Here is a 27,500-nt window from a genome sequence, read left to right as displayed (position 1 = left end):
CATTTGGACATGCCCGTCAGCCTACAACGCGCCCATCCGCATTCTACGAACGATTTGGACATGCCCGTCAGCCTACAACGCGCCCGTCCGCATTCTACGAACGATTTGGACATGCCCGTCAGCCTACAACACACCCGATCGCATTCTACGAACCATTTGGACATGCCCGTCAGCCTACAACACACCCGTCCGCATTCAACGAACGATTTGGACATGCCCGTCAGCCGACAACACACCCGTTCGCATTCTACGAACCATTTCGACATGCGCGTCAGCCTACAACGCGCCCGTCCGCATTCTACGAACCATTTGGACATGCGCGTCAGCCTACAACGCGCCCGTCCGCAATCTACGAACCATTTCGACATGCCCGTCAGCCTACAACGCACCCGTCCGCATTCTACGACCCATTTCGACATGCGCGTCAGCCTACAACGCGCCCGTCCGCATTCTACGAACCATTTGGACATGCCCGTCAGCCTACAACGCGCCCGTCCGCATTCTACGAACCATTTGGACATGCCCGTCAGCCTACAACGCGCCCGTTCGCATTCTACGAACCATTTGGACATGCCCGTCAGCCTACAACGCGCCCGTCCGCATTCTACGAATGCATAAGATGCATAACATGAACGAACAACTTATATTTTACAGCCATACTGATTTACCCATAGGTTTGTGTTCCTGTTGGTGTGTGTTTGAAGAGTGTACGCATACGTGTGTGTGTGTGTGTGTGTGTGTGTGTGTGTGTGTGTGAGATCCATTTGCATCAGGCTAATAAATACTGTCACGTTGAAGCACGAGGTATTCACTGAAAACAATGCATACATATGAGTACAATTAAAAAGAAAGGCATAATGCCAAATGACCCGCTCCACCCGTATGAATAAATATTCAGCATTATGAATTAAATGAGTAGTGTTATGCAGGTTTTCGTAATTATATTACATTACATTCACATCTATTCATTCAGCGGACGCTTTTATCCGAAGCGACTTACGAATGAGGGAATACCAGCAAAGCGATGGAGCAAGTGGAGAACAATACAAGTAGTGCTGCTGTACGAGATCTTTAATCGAGTTCTAGAGAAGCAAAGTGCGCAGAGTAGAGGTGGAAGAGCCAGAGATTTGTTTTGTTTTAAATAATATGGGGTTGGCGTTTTAGGGGTTACTTTAGTAAGTGCTCACGGAAGAGGTGGGTCTTTAGCTGTTTTTTGAAGATGGTGAGAGATTCTGTGGTCTGGATTGAGGTCGGAAGTTCATTCCACCACTGAGGGACGGTTAGTGTGAAGGTTCTGGAAAGGGACCTTGAGCCACTCTGAGTAAGCACTACTAAGCGTCGGTCGTTAACCGATCTCAGATTGCGTGAGGGAACGTAAGCCTTCAGGAGAGAGTTGAGGTAGGAGGGTGTGCTGTTCCAGACAAGGTCTTGTAGGTGAGCATCAAGGCGTTGAATTTGATTCGGGCGGCTACAGGAAGCCAGTGGAGGGAGATGAAGAGGGGTGTGATGTGGGTTCTTTTGTGCTGGTTGAAGACGAGGCGTGCTGCTGCATTCTGAATCATCTGAAGGGGTTTGATGGAGCTGGCCTACTAATTGTAATCTTAAATCACAGTCATTTGCCGATTTCGCCGCATTACTTCACAAGTTGTGTACATCTGTAAGAAGTGTAAAGATACGGCATACGTATCGCGTTGTCCGAGGCGAGACGTAGGCGTGGACGTAGGCGTAGAGTAGTATTAGTGTATTAGCTTGAGAAAAACAGGAAGTGGAAAATTCTCCCAGGATTCGAAACACTTTGAGGTTTTCGTCGTTTCATGTATGGTTACAGCAGTAGTACTGTGCTCTAGTTGTGTTTATAGAAATCGTTTATAGGAATAAAAGCGCAGTCTTGTTTTGTTCCAGATATTTAGATGGATGTCAGGGGATGACTCCTCTATTAAAGGATGTTAGAAACTGTTTATCGTTCGGCGCGGATGTGGACGGATGACTACCGCTGCTGAGGCGGTAAATAGTCAAAAAAAATAAAATAAATAATAATAAAAAAGCTACTTTGACAGAATTTCAGTATCGCTCTGATACTCAGCTTATAAAGTTTGAGGAAGAAAAAGAAAAAAAAAAAAAGAGAAAAGAAACTACACGAAAGAAGCCACTGAAGTATGAGCCGAATGTAAATGAAGCGAACAAAACCCATCAGCTGTCTCTATACTAGAAACAGACTAATTATTGGTACAATTACAAACTTCCTGTGTGAGGTAACCATGGCAACCAGCACTTCTTACCAAAATCGCCATGGGCACCTCTAACCTCAATTGCCATGGAGACCAGGAGCTTGCTGAAGCTGAATGTCCAACAAGATCAAAAAGACACACACACACACACAATATATATATATATATATATATACACACACATATACACACAAGATGTCACTCCTGATTCTGTTTCAAGGTCATCTTTTAGCATTGCCCTGAGCATTTAACAATAATTAAATAAAGCTCACTAAGGACAAAATGTGTGTGTGTGTGTGTGTGTGTGTGTGTGTGTGTGTGTGTGTTCATTCCCCTTCTACTCAAGCTTTATATATAACTCTCACCTAACAGCTGAGTATAAAATTAACAGCTTTAATATAGCCACTGTTCATTCTAGCACAGTCTCAAACTCTCTCTCTCTCTCTCTCTCTCTCTCTCACACACACACACACACACACACACACACACACACACACACACAGAGCGGTGAGGCGTGCCAGCCAGGAATTTAGAAGTCCAAAGGCCAAAAGCCTGGACTCAAAGAGCTGAGGTCCACAAAGATGCAGCGTACAGGACGTCTGGCTCGAGCCCAGAACATTCATTCATCCTTTATTCGAAGAGGAGAGGAAATTCACATTAGCACAGTCTCCTTGTGTGCATTAGTGTGTGTGTGTGTGTGTGTGTGTCTGTCTGTGTAAGAGCTTAACATGCCAACTCGAAAGACCTCTTGGGTCAAGATAGATTACATTATCACAAACAGTAATGATATTACATATTATGTAACAGACAAGTGCGTGTCTGTGTGCGTGTGTGCGCGTGTGTGCGCGTGTGTGTGTGTGCGTGTGTGTGTGGTGGGAATAAAGGCCTGTTTGTGAAGAAAGCCCTCAGCTTGGCTTGGTATTGACACAGCACCCCGGCTAAAGTCAGCATGTCTATAAATACGCTGAACCAGAGACATGGGATCATAAAGGCCTGTCTGTGTATGTGTGTGTGTGTGTGTGTGTGTGTGTGTGTGTGTGTGTGTGTATCCCTGTCAGTCAGTGCATGAACACTTACCAGGCTACTGTAGGAGGTATTTTAACCCTGCATTTTGCATGACGTGACACCGACGCACAACCGACACACGACTGCGAATCCAGTATCAAGGTGTACGTATGTCTAATCTCATGAGCACGTTATTTTGGGGGGGGAGGTGGGGGGAGAAACCCCAAAACAAAACAACAACAAAAAAATAATCTAGTACTGACTTACTGAGCATGACGTGACGACAAAACACCTGAAACGTTGGCTGAAACTTGCGGACTTTTACTCAAGTTTCACACGGTCTGTGGTAACGCACTGGACTAGCCACCTAGCTCGCCACGACGTCAGCGATCGCACTGTCGTCTAGACAGTAAGGTTTCCAAGCAACCAAAACAGCACACTGGACTGGGCAGCACACTGGATATTTTCAAAATATGCATGTATACACGTGACATCGGTAGCCTGGTGATATGTTTTTGTTTGGGGTCTGAATGCATCAGGTGATGCAGCGATGTTGTTGTTGTTGTTGTTGTTGTTGTTGATGCTTATACAAGACACACCTGCCGTGTTGGTCCATCTCGTAGCGGAACGGTTAGAGAGTCTCTAAGTACAATTCATCCTAAGCTTTTTCAGTGCTCGGTTTCTGCCCACAGATCCACTCCTTCCTGAATGTTTCTGATTGGTGGGTTCAACCTGCATCATATAGGTGATACCTGCACGGGAGGGGGACGTGCCCACGAAGAAGTGAAGCCGAGGAGGAAGAACAACTTGCTTCCAGGTTCTAACCGTGACGTGTCGACTCAAGTGACGCAAGAGGAACGTGTTGATCGGTCGTATCGACGGGAGAGCGCGAGTTCGAATCGTCAGGATGCCACAGCCGGGAGTTGAAGTCCCCGTGAAGTGCCTTGAAATGTGCGGCGTTATCAGAGGTTTCGATGTAATTTCCACTGAAACAGGAAGTCAGGGTGAGACACATCGAACGGCTCCTCCCTCTTCAGATTCTACAGAACAGGCAATCTGATGCAGAGTGACGTCATCAAAATCGTCGATCCGTTTTGAATGCATGCAACTTCTAAATGCTGTCAAAGTTTCTTTCTTCAAAATAGTTAGCGGTTTAACGGTTAGCGAAGTGCGTTGGTGCTTTTTTTTGTGGGAAACCGATTGAACTGACGAAATCGCAACTGTAGGAGATTGTTTTGCAGGAGTTCGGAAGGTCAGGAGTTCAAGCCCCGGCGCTGCCACGCTACCGCTGTCGGGCCCTTGAGCAAGGCGCTTAACCCTTGAGCGTGTCTGCCAAGCGCCGTGAATGTAAACGTTAATTGTCGTGCACGGTCTTTCGCGGCGATGTTCGTCGGTAAACGAGACCTTTCAGACGCACGAGAATCGAAGAGGGCTTCGGCTGAACGCGCGTCGTGATCACGTCCCATGACGCGTCTCGGAGGCGATTCTGAAAAATCCTGAGCTCGTATGTGAGAGCTGGTATCGGTATCGGTCACGTGATCGTGCAGTTAGCGAGTGGGTGGGAATTGTCAAGACCAAATTGCGGGGGGGTCTAAAAATAAAATAAAAACTATAGGCTGCGTCAGTCTACAGTTTGGGCTAGAAAGAAAATCAGCCCCACGTACGTGCTGAAAAGGTGCGATCGTATACAATACGTGGATATCTCGTATAAAAAAAAAAAATAAATAAATAAATAAAGCCGACACATTAAATGTATAAATGTGACGTATATTTAAATGTATAAAATAATCTTTTCATGGGCTGACTGATTGAAGTCAGGCCCAATGATAGACATCCAAGGAGGTCTCTGGTCAGTCAGTGCTCAATGGGAAAAACAAAAGCCCCCTAGGACTTCCTCGTTCCTCGTTCCTGATTGTACGTCTCTCCGCCCGTGCGTTTCTATATTTAGGTGATATGATTGCATAGAATGATCACGAGGACAGAATGTACTTTCACTGCAGGGTGAAAAAAAAAAAAGACACATATGTCTCGGTGTTGTTGTTTTTCTTTGAACGGATGGCTGGCGTTTAGTTCGAGATGTAGGCTGATAAAAAGGGACAAGAGCTAAAAGTTAGTAGACCTTCGCAAGCAGAGAAAACAAGCTGGTGTTGTGTCTCGATGGACTAACCCTGACTACATTTTACAGATGACAAAATATCAGAGCGCAGAAACGCTCACATTAGCGGAACGTGTCTGCTCGTGAGACGTCGTAATCGTTAGTATCGACGCACGCGGCGCACGGTGATGGCTTCCTCTACTAAACAGAGCGGAAAATAGGAGCGCTGGTCGGTGTCCGATCGTTTGTTTATTTCCTCCGTTATATAGCAGGTTGATTTAATGATAATAAATAAATAAAAAGAAAGAAAGAAAGAAAAGTTTTCCTACTTTTCATCAGAACATCAGACGTGGTACACTGTGGAGTCAGCAGATGGAACTCGAGCGCACAGGTTTGGTTTATTGCAGTGTTAAAAAGTTTGGCACTTTGAGAGCCTGGTGACGGATGTGTACTGGACCGGACTGCGACCACGCGGCCAAGATCTGAGCCGGCAATATGTGTCTAGATAGTGTTAGAATCGCAAGCCTAGTGTTAGAATCGTAAAGACGTTTCGTTTCTCGTCCAAAAGGCTCGGCGTGCTAAAATAAAGCACTTGCATTTCTCCTTTGCACGCCTTTATTTATTTATTTATTTATTTATTTTCATTTCAGATTCATTTTTGGACTAGAATGAAAGAACGATCTGAAAAGATCCGGAGGGATTAAGGTTGTACTTCCAGGTCTTTCACGATGACATGTGCTGCGATGTTGTGTTTTTTTGTTTTTTTTTAATTTTATTATTATTATTTTTTAAATATTTGGATTCAGGAATAGTTTCAAGAAACGTGTAGAAACAAAAAAAAAAAAACGGATAATAAATAAATAAATAAATAAATAACGAGCTAATTGTCTTACGTTTTAGTAAGTGCGTTCCAACGAAAATAAATAAATAAATAAATAAATAAATAAAAAGCTGTCTCCGCCTTTCCCCCCGTTTTCATTTTGAAGCGCGACGCTACATACGTGAACCCGATCACCTTCATAAGACCACCGGGCCATCACCACGTCCCATACGAGCTTTACATCACTATTCAAAGACTGAAAAACTTCGTGTCTCTCCTACACACACACACTGATGTGTAAGTGCTCCACTATTCCCAGAATGCTAATGTTCATATACACACCTGCCTGCATACACATGCCCATTTGTATACACACCCAGCATGCACAGCAACAGCATGCACCAAATAAAACATATATATATATATTTTTGTTAATCAAAAATAATACCATCAAAAGTTATGGCAAGTATGCTAAGTAGAGAAGTACAAGAAAGAACCATAAAAATATAGCTAATATTGCGTAATATTTCGACATAAGATCAACATTAAAACATGGCAGTGGAAGGGCGCAAGAGAAAAGCATTTGGTTTATCGCTTGGAGATCGCCACGTCCATCGATGGCCAGGAGACAAGGAGCAAAAACGGTCTGTGATGACGATGTGTACGTTCTCTCCACTGCTCTCTCCAAATGTACACGTACACCCATCAGCCATAGCATTAAAACCACTGACAGGTGACGTGAATAACACTGATTATCTCGTTTCAGTGGCACGTGTCAAGTGGGATATATAAGGCAGCATGTGAAGAGTCAGTTCTCAACGTTGATGTGTTTGAAGCAGGAAAAATGGGCAAGCGTAAGGATCCGAGTCAGGATCTGATCTCCAAAACAGCAGGTCTTGTGGGGTGTTCCTGGTATGTGGTGGTTAGTACCTACCAAAATGGTCCAAGGAAGGACAACAGGGTCATGGGCGCCCGGGGCTCAGTGATGTGCGTGGGGATCGAAGGCAAGCCCGTCTGGTCCGCTCCCACGGAAGAGCGACTACAGCACAAACTGCTGAAAAAGTTCACGTTGTCTATGATAGAAAGGTGTCAGAACACAAAGCGCATCACAGCTGACTTGAGTTGACTCGGCCTCTGTGGGATGTTCCGGACAAACAAGTCCGATCCACGGAGACCTCACCTCACGACTTGTATCATCTTGGTGCCAGATACCACAGCACACCTTCAGAGGTCTTGTAGAGTCCACGCCTCGACGGGTCCGAGCTGTTTTTTTCAGCACAAAGAAGGACCTACACAACATCAGGCAGGTGGATATAACGTTATGGCTGAAAGTGGGGCGTGATGCATACATACGACGTACATACGCTTGAAGTTTATTTCAAAAAATCACAGCTAGTTCGCTGTATAGTAGTTTCAGGAATCGGATAGAGATTCGTTCAGCTCTTTAGTCCCGAGCTCCCGACGGTCATTGTTTCCAGAAGCCTTTTAGGGCACCGCTATTACCGCTGGCTTAATGCAAATCTAGCGAGAAGATTTTTTACACAAAGACATGTCTGATATCCCAGAGATAGCTGCGTCCTACGATTAACGCATTAAATGAATCACGTCCTGGGTTGTTAAATCGAATCCGACTGAATGATTCCAAACACAAGGTGATTGCGTTTGAATCGAATTGCCCACCAGTGATTGTATTTAGAATTGAATTAAGCCAAAGGCTATAATGGGGTTAACGTGTCTAAAGGTGTAATGATAGACAAAATATATACCTCTGAAAATAAGGAATAGGCTCCCCTGTGTAGCTTCCCGACCCCTTTCTACTATCAGCAAGCGAGATATCCTGTCCGAACTCTTCACCTGAGCCACTTACTTCATGCAAAACTATAAACAAGTAAAAAACATGAACACATGTCAGCATGGCAACTGTAATTCCTGTTTAAATGGCAAGAGGCTAACGAAAACAGGCTTAATACTGACATCAGACAAAGTTACAATATACAGAGGGCAAAAGAGCTTCAAATAAAACAAAACAAACAAATCAAGAAACTAGGAAATAATGAAATCCATTCACGGTTTTATTTTGAAATAATGAAATAAAAATGATCATCTTATTGTGAAGTGCCAGTACATTACACAGTAATGATGCCGTTCTTCCGATATGACATTTTACAATAAAATTCTTCCGATATGACATTTTTTATTTCATTCCTCGGTTGTCGCTTTGCTTTAAGATCGACGCTTCTCAGATTAGCGCTGGCATTTTCACCGAAAGATTCTATGCTTTTACACTTGGATAGAATTTTTTTCAAAATAAAACTGTGAATCGACTCGTTTCTTGAGTCATGTTGTTACGTAACTATCGCACTTTTGCCCTTCGTAACAATAATTCAAACCTCTACTTTCATTAACTGACCAATCTAAACTATTTGTGTTTGTGTGCGTGTGTGTGTGTGTGTGTGTGTGTGTGTGTGTGTGTGTGTGTGTGTGTGTGTGTGTGTGTGAGAGAGAGAGAGAGAGAGAGAGGAAAGCAACAACAGGTGAGCTTGGTTCAAAACTCTGAGCTTCAGTCAATCAAAACAATCTAAAGCCAGAATCCAGTCTGCAGGAGTACTCTATGCTAATGCTGCATGATGAAAAGACAACAGTTGCAACGTCAGAGTATAAATATGTTGTTGTCATCTTCATTCTATTTGTCATGAGGGTTTAATAAGTGAGCAAACATTGCTTGTAGATGATGTCTACAACCTTTTAATGTCATTAGCTACAGGGTACAGGATTATAAATATTGTTTTTGGTAACAGTATTAACCCTAGCCTGGGTGAAACTAGCAGTTTCCCCTTCTGTCTGTCTAACACAATAAGGCAATCAATCAATCAATCGACCAAACATACACCCTAATCAACCAACCAACTAATCAACAAATTAACCACTAAACAAACAAACAATCAGCAAAAAAAAATCAACAAATAAACAAACAAATAAGTAAACTAATAATAGAGCTATGTCTTACTCTTACTCCCACTACTACTACACTACTACTACTACTACCACTACTATTACTACTACTACCGCTACTACACTACTACTACCACTACTATTACTACTACTACCGCTACTACACTACTACTACCACTACTATTACTACTACTACCGCTAATACACTACTACTACCACTACTATTACTACTACTACCGCTACTACACTACTACTACCACTACTATTACTACTACTACCGCTAATACACTACTACTACCACTACTGTTACTACTACCACTACTATTACTACTACTACCGCTACTATTACTACTACTACCACTACTATTACTACTACCACTACTATTACTACTACTACCACTACTATTACTACTACCACTACTATTACTACTACTACCGCTACTATTACTACTACTACCACTACTATTACTACTACTACCGCTACTATTACTACTACTACCACTACTATTACTACTACTACCGCTACTATTACTACTACTACCACTACTATTACTACTACTACCGCTACTATTACTACTACTACCACTACTATTACTACTACTACCACTACTACCACTACTACTACCACTACTATTACTACTGCTACCGCTACTACACTACTACTACCACTACTATTACTACTACTACCGCTACTATTACTACTACTACCACTACTATTACTACTACTACCACTACTATTACTACTACTACCACTACTATTACTACTACTACCGCTACTATTACTACTACTACCACTACTATTACTACTACTACCGCTACTATTACTACTACTACCACTACTATTACTACTACTACCGCTACTATTACTACTACTACCACTACTATTACTACTACTACCGCTACTATTACTACTACTACCACTACTACCACTACTACTACCACTACTATTACTACTGCTACCGCTACTACACTACTACTACCACTACTATTACTACTACTACCGCTACTATTACTACTACTACCACTACTATTACTACTACTACCACTACTATTACTACTACTACCACTACTATTACTACTACTACCGCTACTACACTACTACTACCACTACTATTACTACTACTACCGCTAATACACTACTACTACCACTACTGTTACTACTACTACCACTACTACACTACTACTACCACTACTATTACTACTACTACCACTACTATTACTACTACTACCACTACTATTACTACTACTACCGCTACTACACTACTACTACCGCTACTATTACTACTACTACCACTACTATTACTACTACTACCGCTAATACACTACTACTACCACTACTGTTACTACTACTACCACTACTATTACTACTACTACCACTACTATTACTACTACTACCACTACTATTACTACTACTACCGCTACTACACTACTACTTCTATTACCAATACCACTACAACTACTACTACACTACTACTACCACCACTATTACTACTACTACCGCTACTACACTACTACTACCACCACTATTACTACTACTACCACTACTACACTACTACTACCACTACTATTACTACTACTACCACTACTATTACTACTACTACCACTACTATTACTACTACTACCGCTACTACACTACTACTACCACTACTATTACTACTACTACCACTACTATTACTACTACTACCGCTAATACACTACTACTACCACTACTGTTACTACTACTACCACTACTATTACTACTACTACCACTACTGTTACTACTACTACCACTACTATTACTACTACTACCGCTACTATTACTACTACTACCGCTACTATTACTACTACTACCGCTACTATTACTACTACTACCACTACTATTACTACTACTACCGCTAATACACTACTACTACCACTACTGTTACTACTACTACCACTACTATTACTACTACTACCACTACTGTTACTACTACTACCACTACTATTACTACTACTACCGCTACTATTACTACTACTACCGCTACTATTACTACTACTACCACTACTATTACTACTACTACCACTACTGTTACTACTACTACCACTACTATTACTACTACTACCGCTACTATTACTACTACTACCACTACTATTACTACTACTACCACCACTACTATTACTACTACTACCGCTACTACACTACTACTTCTATTACCAATACCACTACAACTACTACTACACTACTACTACCACCACTATTACTACTACTACCGCTACTACACTACTACTACCACTACTATTACTACTACTACCGCTAATACACTACTACTACCACTACTGTTACTACTACTACCACTACTATTACTACTACTACCACTACTATTACTACTACTACCGCTACTATTACTACTACTACCACTACTATTACTACTACTACCGCTACTACACTACTACTTCTATTACCAATACCACTACTACTACTACTACTGCACTACTACTACCACCACTACAACTACTACTGCTACTACAACCACTACTATTAGTACTACTGCTACTACTACTACACTACTATTACTATTACTAATACCACTACTACTGCTATTACACTACTACTGCTACTAATACCACCACCACCACTACTACTACAGCTACTACACTACTACTACTACTACTACTACCACTACTATTACTATCACTACTGCTATCACTACTGCTACTACACTACTACTGCTACTACCATTACTATTACTACTACTACCACCACCACTACTACTCCTACTACCACTACTATTACTACTGCTACTACTACTACTATTACTACTGCTACTACTACCACTACTACTACTACTACTACTACCACTACTACCGCTACTACCACTACTACTACAACTACTACCACCACTTCTACTCCTACTACCACTACTATTACTACTGCTACTACTACCACTACTATTACTACTACTACCGCTACTACACTACTACTGCTACTACCACTACTGCTACTACTACCACTACTACTGCTACTACTACTACTATTGCTACTACTACCACTACTATTACTACTGCTGCTGCTACTACTACTACTACCACAGCTACTACTACTATTACTAATACCTCTACTACTACTACTGCTACTGCACTACTACTACTTACTATTACTACTTCTACCACTACTACTTCTAATATTATAAACTACGACTATTACTACTACTATTACTACTACTATTACTACTATTACTACTTCTACCACTACTACTACTACCTCTATTACTACTTCTTCTATTACTACTACTACTACTACTACTACTACTATTACTCAGTTTATGGATTTTAATTTAAATAAACGACAAAATGGTACTCGAAGTTTGCCCCGCCCCAATTAATCGAAAAAAAAAAAAAATCAGCCAACTAATCGATTATGAAAATAATGGTTAGTTGCATCCCTACACTTGAGTAAGAAATCACTTGCAATCCTATGTACAGAAACATCGCTTTATACGCACCTTCCCATTAAAACTGTATTTTATTGTACACGTTGAGTTGTTTCCTGAGAAAAATTGTGCAAATTGTGCCGAATACTGTCAATGCACTCAAACAGGCCAAAATGTTGCACAGCGCAGTGGCGATGCAGCTGCACCGAGATCAATTTCAACATTGCTTACTCAGAAAAGTGTGCAAGAGGAACAAAGGTCTTTCACATCAGAAGCGCAAGAGGCACGAGCATGTTAATGTGCGGGCATGGCTCTTATATCTTATGTGGAACATGTAAAGTGTACACGTTAATGTGAGTGCATGTGTGTGTATATATATATATATATAAATACATATATATAGAGCAGTGAAGTCAATATTTGTCGTGTTGACCCTTTGCTTTAAAAAGCAATGAGTGCCTGAAAATTGGCCCGGAAACCAGGAATCTTCCGTCCATCTGAGACTCGGACAAAGTTGACCATCTTATAAGTTAACTTGTCTGGTTGAGCGTTAAAATAAAAGAGATGTCATTATTTCCCAGCGTTCTCTGGTCATGTATGAACGCATCGGTCCCCGGCAGGGTTCCAGCAATGCACTTAACGTGTAAGGGTGTGGATCTTCCCACATTTCCGCAACGGTTACTTCGGCGACGTTCCGGATTTTATGCATGAAAAGGGCTTTTTGAAACTAAATCTAAATTTCAGATCTTATCCGATTCAACCGGGCCACCGCTCTTTCCATTATCTCCCGAATGGTTCGTAGGAACAGCATGAATCACGTTCGTTCCGCCTTTCCGCAAAGCCATAATAACACCGCTTCCAAACACTTACCCCACACACTGTGTGCACTTGCGGACTGGTAGTAATGAAATCGTCTCTAAAGGTCCACTAGTCATCAGGTGCTATTTATGGGCTGTGCTTATGGAAAAACATCCCTCAGTTCCGCAGTTCTACGAAATCCATTAGTGTATTTGATTACAGTGCGGTCTTGTATAGTCGTATGGATGACATGCCGGTGCCATTACTTAAAATGCAAAAATGGCCACGATACTGGGAAATCAAACCCGAGTGATTGAGAGCTGATCACGTCCCAGCATTACATCACGTTAGATCATCTAGACCGCTTTACGTTCCATCCACTGATGGATTGAGGTGGCTGGCCTCGAAAACGGTCAATAAACTGATTGATGGATTGTGTCGTTTATTTCGTCTCTCGACGGGATTTTACCGTAGACCCATTTCGCTGGGAGAAGCCGTGGACCCGGAGATGCTTTTTATTTATTTTAAACGGGACGGTTTCAACACTCTAGGGTCAGTTTTCAAAGGTGTTTTGGAGAAGTGTTGTACACAGACACGGTCCTCAAGCAGAGGGAGATTATCACAGCAGACGCTTAGCGTCAAGCGCGTATAGGATAACGAAGAAGGGCGAATGATGGCCGAGATCTTTATCGAGACTCACTTACGCGGAGACCCACACATACACATCCGTCTGCTCGCTCTTTGATCTGTCGTTTTGTTTTCATGACCATATGAGTCATGGTTTTATATAGAATCCCAGATCACCACGTCTGAGAGATACAGCTTGTCCAAGTCGGAGAGCTACGGTGGCTTGTTTTCTGTAGTTGAGAATGTTCTTTTTTTAAAGAAAAAAATGTTCTTTTTTTTTTTTTAAATAAATAAATAATAGATATAAATAGATAAAATTGTGGAATTGGTTTATTTGGAGGAAATGGCGTTTGTGGGTTAACACAGTTCTGTGTCATCGCTCTCAGGCATTGTCGTGTGTACTTTAGAGAAGTGCATGTTTGTGTGCTCTGGCAACCTCGCCAGATGGTGCTGGGAGTGTGAGGGCTGTGAGGGCACCCACTCCCAGAGGAGAGGTTGGTTTTTGTGTGTGTGTGTGTGTGTGTGTGTGTGTGTGTGTGTGTGTGTGTGTGTGTGTGTGAAAGGAGAGGAGGGGTTTTAGAAAGGCATGTAGGCTCATTTAGGTCAGAGTACAGCATGTTGTCAAATCCGGCATAGGCAGGCTGATCGTCAGAAGTGTGTGTGTGTGTGTGTGTATTATTTTGCTATGTTTTCTATACAAAATGTATAGGAATATCAGACAGTTTTGGTCTTGTGGAAACATTTATCATGAGGAAAAACTCACTTTTATTTGAAAAACTACGGTTACTAAGGTTAAGGTAGGGGTCACATTTAGTTGTAGCATAGCATAAATAAACCCCATTAACAATTCAACCAATGGAAGGTCCTCACAAGGGTAGTCAGACGTGTACGTGTGTGTGTTTGCGTGGATGAATATCTCAGAACAGATTCTGTCAGGCTTTAACGGTTTGCTCCGGTTAACGGCGTTAAGTCACATCAGATAACCGGTAAAGGTTCAAGACGTCTGATTATTACTTTAGATCTGCTCTCCTGCCTGCCTGCTCTTTCATCTGGCAACCACATCAGCTCAGTGAAGTGCTCCAGAGCTTTCTCCAGCACTCATTCACGTGGAAGTAGTACACACACACACCATGATAATTACCAGTCATGACCGCTCAGCGTCTTGTGTTTTTCTCCCCAAAGCATGTTCCTCTGTGTTTACTCAGCCATGTGTGTGGTTTCTGTAACTCAGCCCCGTGTGTAACGTCTCTCATCGACACGTCGGCGAGTTTTCACTTCGGTTAATGTTTTCCTACACTACCCACTACGCCATTCGACCGCCTGCTGATCGTGGCGCCACCGGGAACATCTCCTCATCTCTGTTTGACGAGAGCGGTGCAGCGGCGCTTTAGTCATGTCATTCGTATGTCCAGCTCTCTCTCGCCTCCGCGTCCAAACAGAACTTCGACGTAATCGCGGCCGTCGTCCTGTAGATCTCCGACTAGCCGGGCGGATTCTCCGCCGTAACTCGGCGAAGCGACATCGTATAACCGCGCTGCATTCTGGGACTCCGAGTCCAGCGTTTGCTTCTCCGTGTTGGATTTCTTATTAATATTGTGAGTGGGGAAAATATCTCTTTTGTTTTCCCAAATATTGAGTATATTTATGCATTGCCTTTCCATGACCGATATTCTGTAAATGGTGCAGGGGCCAAAGGTCATTAGGTAACCTGATGCAGGACGTGCATGCACCTGTCCATCGTGACTCCATGGATCGTAAATAAATTATTTTATCATTCAGGTTGGCGAGTCTCGTGAACTTTGCTCTAAGGCGTTCAGTGTTTTCGGGAATTTATGACAGACTTCAAATATTTCCCTTTTTTTTTTTTTTCTTTTTTTTTTTCCGGTTGTCTATTTAAAGTAACATCCAGTGACACGCAATCACGACAAAACAAACAACCAAAGTGCAGAACGCATCAGAGGAAGAACAGGGTATCCGTTATTCATTTTTGCTCGTGTTGTACGCTCGCTATCCAACCATTTTTTTGCCTTTATTTTCGTGGCACTCGTCGGTGGAAATTATTAGGAGCAAAATGTCCGTGTGCAGTGAACACGTCGAGAGTGAAGGTGCTGCAGCTGTGTGTCTGATCTGATCACGCGAGCCTCGTTCGCAGGAGGAAGATCTCCTAATATTTCTCGATTTCGTGAACGTAACTGAATTTGAATGCGGCCATCTAGACTGTCTGCCTCACAAAATGCCTTGAAGCATCATCTGTGTGTGTGTGTGCGTGTGTGTGTGTGCGTGACATAAACACATACACGATGGACTTGACTGTTATATGAATAGATACAGGTATAACTTATGAATGAGAGAGACAGAGAGTGAGTGAGAGAGAGATACTGAGAGAGATAGTGTGAGAGCGAGAGAGTGAGAGAGATAGTGAGTGTGTGTGTGAGAGAGATAGTGAGTGTGAGAGAGATAGTGAGAGAGATAGTGAGTGTGAGAGAGATAGTGAGAGAGATAGTGAGAGAGATAGTGAGTGTGAGAGAGAGATAGTGAGTGTGAGAGAGATAGTGAGAGAGATAGTGAGTGTGAGAGAGATAGTGAGAGAGATAGTGAGAGAGATAGTGAGTGTGAGAGAGAGATAGTGAGTGTGAGAGAGATAGTGAGAGAGATAGTGAGTGTGAGAGAGAGATAGTGAGTGTGAGAGAGATAGTGAGAGAGATAGTGAGTGTGAGAGAGATAGTGAGAGAGATAGTGAGTGTGAGAGAGATAGTGAGAGAGATAGTGAGTGTGAGAGATAGTGAGAGAGATAGTGAGTGTGAGAGAGAGATAGTGAGAGAGATAGTGAGTGTGAGAGAGATAGTGAGAGAGATAGTGAGTGTGAGAGAGATAGTGAGTGTGAGAGAGAGATAGTGAGTGTGAGAGATAGTGAGAGAGATAGTGAGTGTGAGAGAGAGATAGTGAGTGTGAGAGAGATAGTGAGTGTGAGAGAGAGATAGTGAGAGAGAGAGAGATAGTGAGTGTGAGAGAGAGAGATAGTGAGAGAGAGAGAGATAGTGAGTGTGAGAGAGAGATAGTGAGAGAGAGAGATAGTGAGTGTGAGAGAGAGAGATAGTGAGTGTGAGAGAGATAGTGAGTGTGAGAGAGAGATAGTGAGAGAGAGAGATAGTGAGTGTGAGAGAGAGATAGTGAGAGAGAGAGAGATAGTGAGTGTGAGAGAGAGAGATAGTGAGTGTGAGAGAGAGAGATAGTGAGTGTGAGAGAGAGAGATAGTGTGTGAGAGAGAGAGAGAGATAGTGTGAGAGAGAGATAGAGAGAGAGAGAGATAGTGTGAGAGAGAGATAGTGAGTGTGAGAGAGAGATAGTGAGTGTGAGAGAGAGATAGTGAGTGTGAGAGAGAGAGATAGTGAGTGTGAGAGAGAGAGATAGTGTGTGAGAGAGAGAGAGATAGTGTGAGAGAGAGATAGTGAGAGAGAGAGATAGTGTGAGAGAGAGATAGTGAGTGTGAGAGAGAGATAGTGAGTGTGAGAGAGAGATAGTGAGTGTGAGAGAGAGAGATAGTGAGTGTGAGAGAGAGATAGTGAGTGTGAGAGAGAGATAGTGAGTGTGAGAGAGAGATAGTGAGTGTGAGAGAGAGAGATAGTGAGTGTGAGAGAGAGATAGTGAGTGTGAGAGAGAGAGATAGTGTGTGAGAGAGAGAGAGATAGTGTGAGAGAGAGAGAGAGATAGTGTGAGAGAGAGAGAGAGATAGTGTGAGAGAGAGATAGTGAGAGAGAGAGATAGTGTGTGAGAGAGAGAGATAGTGAGAGAGAGATAGTGAGAGAGAGAGATAGTGAGAGAGAGAGATAGTGTGAGAGAGACAGAGAGAGAGAGAATTTCTATTACGGCTGGAAGATATAATGTTGATAATATCGTCACGTCTGTAACACTGATACTGAGTAACACCTTCATTGTTCCTCACTAATTACTAAGGAATGAAGCACGACAGGGTGTGCTAATATAACAAACTAACCGACGACTATTTTCCTACACCGGCATGCCACAAAGTGCTGTAGAGTATTTCATGTCTCTTGCATTTCCAATGATTTCAATTAGAATTTGTAACAGGACCACAACTCCAACCTTACAACTGTTTTCAGCATCGATCCGGGTTGCCACTGCCGTTATAAACACCCCTCCCCTCGCCATCCTTTCTTTTCTCGTTATGGTACCAAGAAACTAGAAATCACGACCTTCTCTGTCTTGAGGTCTCTTCCACGGCGGAAAACATCGTTTTCACGTGCTGACACTGGAGACTCCTTCCTAAAATAAACATCTCCATATAGCAAAGATGACCATAACAATATCACGAAGTACACATTTTAATCCGTTTATTACGAGTCTGAGACGATGTAAAAGACCCTGTGTAAACAACAGTAAGCCGGTCGGATTTACGAATTCAGCACTAGATTAGGAATTATAATCTAGATGTATATGCATTGTTTGTTACATCACTTCACATATTTTTTTCAAATATATATATATATAATGTCTATATTAATGTCTAAAGGAACAATATATTTATATATAGTAAAAATAAATATCTTTTTAACACATAACGGTCGTAAAGGATTGGTACACGTGGCCATGTAGCCCACCCCATAATTTCATCAGATTGCTCCTGTACGGATGTTTTCTTGGAAAACCGAAGCAGATGGGCGAGTGCGCAGTTCCAGCCCACCCGGTGTGACATTTAGCTGAATGAGACATGGCCGAGTGCACTTCCCACTACAGGTTCCTCCCGCCCCTGAAATAATGAGCACGATCACACAATTAATCTTTTCCTTCCATATGACTTGTGCAGCATGTGCACCAAAGAAAAACACAACCGTCACGACTCAGAAGAAGCACACTCGGGCTGTCAATCTGGATCCCGTCCCTCCGTTGACTAATCTTTTCTAAAACCGCGTTTCAATGAGCGAATCGATCGAGGCCCGTTAGGTCGAGTGCCCTGCGAGACGCTTCAAAAGAGACAGCGTGATGTAAATCAGCGCCGTCTCTGTAAGGTCTCTGGAGGTAACTTGAGAATAAGAAAAAAAAAAAAAGAAAATCAAACAAAGGGCACAGTGGGTGCTTTCTGAAACTGTTAAAACCACAGGAAATATTTCTTCTATAGAAGCCCGTAACCTTTTACCCTCATTAACAAAAATACAGATTCGGTGAATTTTACAAATATGAAAACTGAAAATCCAACCCTACACGCCGTATCGGTTTCACTGCTGAACCCGTGTCGCATTGTCAGATTGGAACTTAGGCGGTTTTTACTCTACCCGAGTCTGGATTCAGTACCGATTCTGATCTCTTCGTCTGTTTACCGACACTTAGACGCTCGACGCGGTGAAGAAAACCTCAATCTGGACGCCTGGAATATTCGCAAATGAAGAACTGATCTCTAGACGCGCGTGTTCTCACTGTGCTCTCAGTGCGTACACCGCAAAGATGAACTAATTACAGCGCTTTCGGCTCTATGCGAGTCTGGTTTTATGTATCGGTAACCATCGCGACCCTTTCCCGCACGTCACGGAAAGGAGAAATAGGAAGACGCGTGACGTGTTGAACTGACCACGTTACCAGCAGAGCGAAGATATCTTCCGCACTTGACGTGGACCGTATGGTATCGTGGTTTGGTTGACGTGATCCCCAGACCACTCTTTTCAAGAGGACTGCTTCACGTCTTCACGTGTTACCGATCATAGATAAACCGGCTCTTATATCTTAAGATGCAATTGCCTAAACTACGGTAGCCCTCATCACGTTCTGTCTGTATGGAAATCAACAAAGGAACGAAGGAACCTTGGAATAACTACCCTCATTTAGCAAAGGATTGTGGTGAAAAATATAGGCGTGTTGACAAAACACACCTTATATGTGTGTTGTCAGAGAGCTGGACTCACTAGAACACACACTTACTTTCATAGGAACACTTGCACATCGGGCTCCCCTGCTCCTGCGTGCCAGAAACCCAAACCGGACGGTCGAATATTGAGAAAAGGCGACCGAGCGGTGTTTTTACGATCTTCAACTATCCAGTTTTGGTGTCTTCACTAGCCTCGGGCTCCTGTTCTTGGCTGACGAGACTGGAACCCGATGGAGCTTTCCACATGTCGTAGCCCATCCATCCCTTTTCTGCTCACCACGCTTGTAAACAGTGGTTATTTGAGTTACAGTAGCCTTCCTGCTACGCATTCGGCACTTTCTGAAATACTCGATCCATCCTGTCTGGCATCAACAGGTCACTGAAATCACCCCCCCCCCCCCCCACCCCCACCCCCCCATTCAGATGTCTGACGTGAACATTAACTGAACCTCTCGACCTGTATCCGTGTAATGTCATGCGTTGCACCGCTGCCATATGATTGGCTGACCGGATAGCTCCTAATAAACTGAAGTGTGCCTCCTATTCATCTCTCTATTTGTATCTGTTTAGAACATATCATCATTTCCCTCAAAAGAATGTATTCGCATTCTATAAGAAATAAATAAATAAATAAATAAATAAATAAATAAATAAATAAATATTGTCCTGTATACATTACAACAGAGAGATTTAAGACTGCAGCGGTATTATATCGCATTTAATTATATTATATCCATTGCATATTAATGATCTTTTATGAAATGAAAACGACTGCATTCTGTTCGCCTTCGGATGCAGATAAATAAATAAATAAATAGATAAATAAATAAATAAATAGATAGTAATGACTCATCCGAGCCCTACTCATGAACCATCTGCTTCTATAGGCAGTTAGCAGATTGTGGCTAATAATCACAGCAATTTACCATAAACTTGGTACAAGGGCAACCACACAGCTGTAGGAGAAAACATGGTGTGAAATCCAAGTGATTAGTGGCGGTGTGTTTAATTAAAATGACTCTTTCTTTTTTTTTTTTGTTTGTTTGTTTTTGTTTTTTTTCATCCATCTGAGAAAACGAAAGTGTTTTTAGCCCACGCGGGAGGCAGGCGCGCTGAAAATAAATGGTGTGAATCCACTTGCAACCGCGCACTATTATTCCTGTGTGGTGGTGTTTACATATCAACAGTAAACTGGTGGCTTTACCTGGAAACACCAGAACTACACACTTGCACTCTACACACAATACACACACCACCTGAGGTCGTGACCTTTTGCTACATTTTTGCGGGTTGGAAGGGCACGAAGAAGGAATCGCAAACACACACACACACACACACACAGAGAGAGAGAGAGAGAGAGAGAGAGAGAGAGAGAGAGAGAGAGAGAGACACACACACGGCACCACTCATGCATAGTATAACGAGACTAACGAGGCTGTTTGCTCGCTAACACACACCGGTGTGTTAATGAGGGCCTCGGAGGCCGTGGCACAGAGGGAAAGCAGGCCTGATGGAGTAAAAGCCTGATTAACACTAATGAAGGATACAGTCCTAATGTCTGTCCTAAACTCTGCAGATACACGCAGCGAAGCACGCGAAGCTCACTTACAGTTACACACACTTTACCAACGGCAGCGACCCATGAAGGAAAAACACATCTCTTAATTGTGTCGGTGTTGTTCCTCACAGTAACCTGTACCTGATGTAAAGATATATTCTCTCGTTTTTAGTGTAAAAGTTCAATGAAAGCAGATACGTAACTATATAATAATGTACTTATAAGCGTAAACAAATGCCGCGTCCCAATTCACCTACTGTGCGTCCTAAATAGTATCCGAGGTCACGATGGGTGTGTCCCAAATCGTAGCATGTTGAAACGAGTATCCAAAAGGTACCCGGATGGTCTAGTACGTCCTGTAGATTTTTGAAGTGTGGATCCGGGGAGACTTTTTCAGCTGATTTTCCAACTCCGACTCCTTGAACGAGGGAGGAGGAGTTTTGCGACCGGTTGGCTTTGGCGAATTCGACCTTGAGACATGGCGGATCTGCGTCTGGTAGATCTGCGACGGTGCGCCGCGTCTCTCGGCATTAAGGTAGGATGCGTTTTAGGGAAGATAGCAGAAATTATATAAGGAATCGTGAATGAGGAAAAGCTGAAATGTTTGTTCACAGCAAGTGTGCGTAACTAGGCAACAACTAGTTGAAAAAAAAAAAAGCTGAAATGTTTGTTCTCTTCCGTTACATCACGTGTTAGGTTGTCCCTGATCCTTGCATACTCTTTTGCTACACACTCAAATGTGTGTGCTTTTTCTACACACTTTTAGTGCATGCTATACGTAGTATACACACTTTTAGTGCATGCTATACGTAGTATACACACTTTTAGGGCATGCTATACGTAGTATACACACTTTTAGTGCATGGTACGCGTAGTATACACACTTAGTGCATGGTACGCGTAGTATACACACTTTTAGTGCATGCTATACGTAGTATACACACTTTTAGCGCATGGTACGCGTAGTATACACACTTTTAGTGCATGGTACGCGTAGTATACACACTTTTAGTGCATGCTATACGTAGTATACACACTTTTAGTGCATGCTATACGTAGTATACACACTTTTAGCGCATGGTACGCGTAGTATACACACTTTTAGCGCATGGTACGCGTAGTATACACACTTTTAGTGCATGGTACGCGTAGTATACACACTTTTAGTGCATGCTATACGTAGTATACACACTTTTAGTGCATGGTACGCGTAGTATACACACTTTTAGTGCATGCTATACGTAGTATACACACTTTTAGTGCATGGTATACGTAGTATACACACTTTTAGTGCATGCTATACGTAGTATACACACTTTTAGCGCATGGTACGCGTAGTATACACACTTTTAGTGCACGGTACGCGTAGTATACACACTTTTAGTGCACGGTACGCGTAGTATACACACTTTTAGTGCATGCTATACGTAGTATACACACTTTTAGTGCATGCTATACGTAGTATACACACTTTTAGTGCATGGTACGCGTAGTATACACACTTTTAGTGCATGCTATACGTAGTATACACACTTTTAGTGCATGGTACGCGTAGTATACACACTTTTAGTGCATTCTATACGTAGTATACACACTTTTAGTGCATGCTATACGTAGTATACACACTTTTAGTGCATGCTATACGTAGGCGAATTGGGACGCAGCCTCAGATATGCATCTTGTACAAATTACACGTGGTGTCAAAAGATCGTTGCCATTGGTTGGGAAGATTTCCCAAAACAAGCAGTGACCACGGTGACACTGAAGGACCTTCCTAAAGTTCTCGAGGACAACACTCGAACGGAAAAGCTACAGAGCCACCGACCTTAAAACATTTCCCGACGAGATGATGAAAAGGAAGCTAAGAGAGAAGCCAGTAGTCACTGGAAAGGAGTTGCAGGACAGCCTGAAAGCGGTAACAGTTAGACAGTAAACAATAAGCGATGAACTACACCGCCATCGTCTCCGTTCTAATGTCTCAATGCATTTCGACCGATCGGGACTCTTTTTGGAACAGACGACGAAACGGAGATAGAACTCCTTGGCGGTAATCCAGCGTTTGCAGAAAGATGAATCACGTGTATGATCTCAATCATCTCTAAATGATCGCGTAGTAAAGTCTAAGCATAAGCAGAGATCCGAATAGAAACCGAATGTAAATAAGTAACAAGTAAAAGCCGTGGATTTTACCCTGAAAGTTTATTCTGAGAGGCAGTTAGGCTAATTCCTGCGCAGATAGTTGATTATTAATAATAAAGCCCGGTGGGGGGTTCACCAGTTCACCAGTCATATTCATCAAACACAGATCGTTTTGTTCATACTGTTGGTTAAAAACTGTAATGATCATTAAGATATTAAACGAGTAGCTACGACTAAAGACGTTCCTCCCTTTATAACGTGCCGAGTCTTAAGTATTTTCGTCGTGACTCGTTCTTGCCTCTACACAGCCTCTGGACCAGCTCTGCCATCCACGGTCAGTCCGGTTAACAGTTAAAAAGCGCCGCGGACACGAAGCCGACGGTGTGCCGGTTCTGCTCTCGCCACGACACGTTTAATTCATCACACGGTCCGTGTGACAATAATGCCGCTCGGCCATCTTCACTTACCACACCGCTGCAAATCATCCCAAGGTAAAAGTACAGCAGACAGCAAAACTCCAACACATGAAAAGTCAAATATTAACAAGAAAAGTCCTTTCTAAATAGAATTCCTTCGATCGGTGACTCTCGTTTGCTCAGTTCATTAAAAAGGTATATGATTCCTCCAGTCTGATCAGATTCAGCCTTGGGGGAAAATAAATAAATAAATAAATAAATAAATAAATAAATCGCTTTTAATAACGACCTGGCATCGGTTATTCGAAAATACAGACGTCTGTATGCACAAAATAACAGGTAAGTCAACATCTACACCTACCGGCCGCTTTAATAGGAACACCCGTACTCCGGCTCGCTCATAGATCAGATTAGATGAAATAAGAAAAAATAAGATTAGGTAAGATGAGATAAAAACTTGATTGATCCCACACTAGGGAAATTCCCCCGTTACAGCAGCTTACCTCGTCACCTCGTCACGGCAGCTTAATCACACACGCAAAAAACCCAGATAGCAAAGGATACACATTACATCGGAATAGAATTGAAAAAAATAATAATAATGTAAAAAAATCGATACGATAGGAATAGAAAAATAAGAATATCTAAAATCAGCTCGACACGATAAATAAAGCCGAGAGCTTCGGTTGACGTTGGCATCGAACATCGGGATGAGGAAAATGTGATCTCATCGACGTTGGCAGGGTTTTTAGTGCCAGTTTGAGTATTTCAGAAACTGCCGATCCCCCTGGGATTTTCACACGCATGACGGTGTCTAGAGTTTACAAACAAAAAACATCCAGTAGGCGTCGGTTGTGAGCTGAAACGCCCCGGTGGGAGGGGTCAGAGGTGAACGGGCAGAATAGTTCGAGCTGACGAGAACGTTTATGGGAACTCGAATAAGCTCTCTGTACAACTGTGGTGAGCGGAAAAGCATCTCAGAGCGCACCTTGAGGTGGACGGGCTCCAACAGCAGAAGACCACAAGTTTCATTTCTGTCAGCCAAGAACAGGAATCTGAGGCTACGGTGTGCGCACGTTCACCAAAACAGGACGGGTAACGACGGGGAAAAGACCAGGGGATGTTTTTCCACTCTTCAACTTCACAAAATCTAGCCAGCAAGTTTTTTTTTAAATCTCTTTCACCACTCCGCTCCTCTCGGCATGCAGTTATAACACGGCCTCATACCACCGTGCAGCTTTCCACAGCTATGAACTTTGGCCTTTGGTGGTTTGCGATGTGCCAGGGAATGTAGCCGCTGATTCTGCATTACCATTCCTCATTCAGAACACCATCAGCTCACGTATCATACACGTATCGCGTGCACAGAAAGAGCGCCGCACGCGTCCATACACCTCACATCAAAATACATGTACTCTCAAAAGCTAGGCTTCTCCATGGTAACAGAGCCATCTCTCCAGGTAACTGCACCTTGTGAAAACCTGTGAATCGACGGATATGTCTCGAACATAAGGACAAAATCTGACGGCTTTTCAGTTGAAAGCAAAGAGTTCGGCGGTGCAGGAGCAAAGCAGGTAAAACGTCAGTACTGGCATTCATTATTTGGATTTTTCCCATTAGCAGTTGTAAATATTAGAGCTATTTAAGTGTTCATACAGACGTTCAGTCCGGAGCTCAGGTTACCGTGTGTCTGGAGTTGGATTCCGAGTGGGTCCCCTTTCATTTCTGCTAACTTTAGCGTGTAGATTTTATTTAAAAGGGATTCAAATGAGCCCATTAATCTACACACGATGATAAGTATTAAGACCCTGGGCTGAGGCGAAGCAAAGTGAGCTCAGGTGCATCCTGTTTGTTCTGATTATCTCGAGATATATCTAGACCCTGTCCGGAGTCCACCTGGGGCGGACTTATTTGATCGGGTACGATTTAAAAAGGCATACATCTGTGTGTATGAGGTCCCGCGATTCACAGTGCACGTCAGACCGAAAAGCCAAGCCGTGAAGTCCAAGGAACTCCGTAAGCATCCTCGAACACGATGCGTTGAGAACACGGAGTAGATCTGGGATAAAACCATTTCTAGAATCCTGAATGCCCCCAGGAGCAGACGGCTCCATCACGGTGAAATGGAAAAAGATCGTTATGGCCGAGTGGCTGGACAGAAGCTACTCACTCCTGAGAACAAGGATTGTGATTGGCACTTAAAGGACTCGACTTTAACTTCAAATTCTCTGGTCGTCTGAGACAAAGATGTAACGTTCTGGCCTGAACTCCAAGCACTACATCTGGCAAACACAACTGGCTAATGGAACCCGTATAGTGAAACATGGTGGTGGCAGCATCGTGCAATAGGGGTGCTTCTCCAGTTGCAGGGACAAGGAGACTGGTCAGAATTGAGGCACGGATGAATGCAGTGAAGTCCTGAAGGGGTCTGAGTACTTTCTGAACCCATTAGATTCCCATCTCACGCCCCAGGGTTCCCAGGATAGGCTCCGGATCCACCGCCTCTGACCAAGATAAAGCGGTTATTAAAGATGAATGAATGAGTATTTTCATATTTACGTCTTCAAAAGCAAAAATACACACTTGAATGTGCAACACCCTATGACGCCCGATGTAGGAAAATCTACTTGCCCAAAACAGTTCATAACAAAGACTCACCTTCCTGCTGATCTATGACTTTTGCCTTCAAAGATGCCACGCTGGCTCGTGATGATGCCAGCCCAGATTCTTTAGCCGGCCTTGTAATTGGAATTTCTTTTCACGGATTGGGCGTGATGGTGCGAGAGCCTGAGACAGAACCCTAACGAGTCCAACTCAAGCCGGTGCTGTATTAACACTTCGTTTACATATGCGGCGGCAACAGATCGATCCATTCCCAGAATGATGGGAGTTCCTCCTTGCTCACTGCTCTGCTTCGCCGCTGAACGACGATCTCTTGGGACCGAGATGAAAACACGGGCTGCCTAAAAACCGAAAAGGTCCTTGGCCTGTGAGCGTGCACACACACACACACACACACACACAAGTAGACTATTTCCTCCATCACCTACCCTGCATTCATTGACCTAATGCACTGAAAAGCCTCTGTTGATTACGGACATGCGCGGTGGGCTCACCGAGACAAAAACGCAACGTAAATAAGCTTCTTTTAATCCTTTGCGCGTAGATAGAACAGCAATCGTAGCTACTCGTAGTGAAATATTTATGCACACTAAGAGCGGACGGAGTGAAAATTTAAAACGCTAGGACTATATACTTGCAGAGAGAGAGAGAGAGAGAGAGAGAGAGAGAGAGAGAGAGAGATGCTTTCATGGTAAGCGAGAGGCTTTTCGAAGCTAAAGGACTAAAAGCTTCCCTCCCATGTGACCTCAGTGCATGCATCAAGCTATAGTTAAAAGAAAAACAAAACAAAACAAAGCAAAAAAACACCAGCTATTTTGCAGTCCATTACGTTAATAGACAGAAAAAATATTCCAATATTTTCAAAGCGATGAAAAAGGAATGGGAAGGGCATTGTAATTGTATAAAACGGGCCTGATGCATTGAGTTGTTCTGACCGTCTGCTACACGAGTTAAAGGAACACTGCAGCATCCC

General features: G+C 42.9%; 1 protein-coding gene across 3 annotated transcripts in view; it reads right to left on the bottom strand.

Annotated features, from left to right (window-relative positions):
• Positions 1 to 27,500, bottom strand: part of stat5a (signal transducer and activator of transcription 5a) — a 99,987-nt gene that overhangs the window by 49,437 nt on the left and 23,050 nt on the right. Inside the window, exon 2 of one of the 3 annotated variants that reach the window (XM_017493166.3) lies at positions 7,915 to 8,026. The exons of the other annotated variants lie outside the window; for them this stretch is intronic. The gene's annotated coding sequence lies outside the window, so the exon portion shown is untranslated. The remainder of the gene's footprint in view (positions 1 to 7,914; positions 8,027 to 27,500) is intronic. 3 annotated transcript variants of the gene reach the window in all.

Source organism: Ictalurus punctatus, chromosome 2 (assembly GCF_001660625.3).
Source record: "Ictalurus punctatus breed USDA103 chromosome 2, Coco_2.0, whole genome shotgun sequence".
Classification (NCBI taxonomy): domain Eukaryota; kingdom Metazoa; phylum Chordata; class Actinopteri; order Siluriformes; family Ictaluridae; genus Ictalurus; species Ictalurus punctatus.
This window is presented reverse-complemented; position numbering and strand designations above follow the sequence as displayed.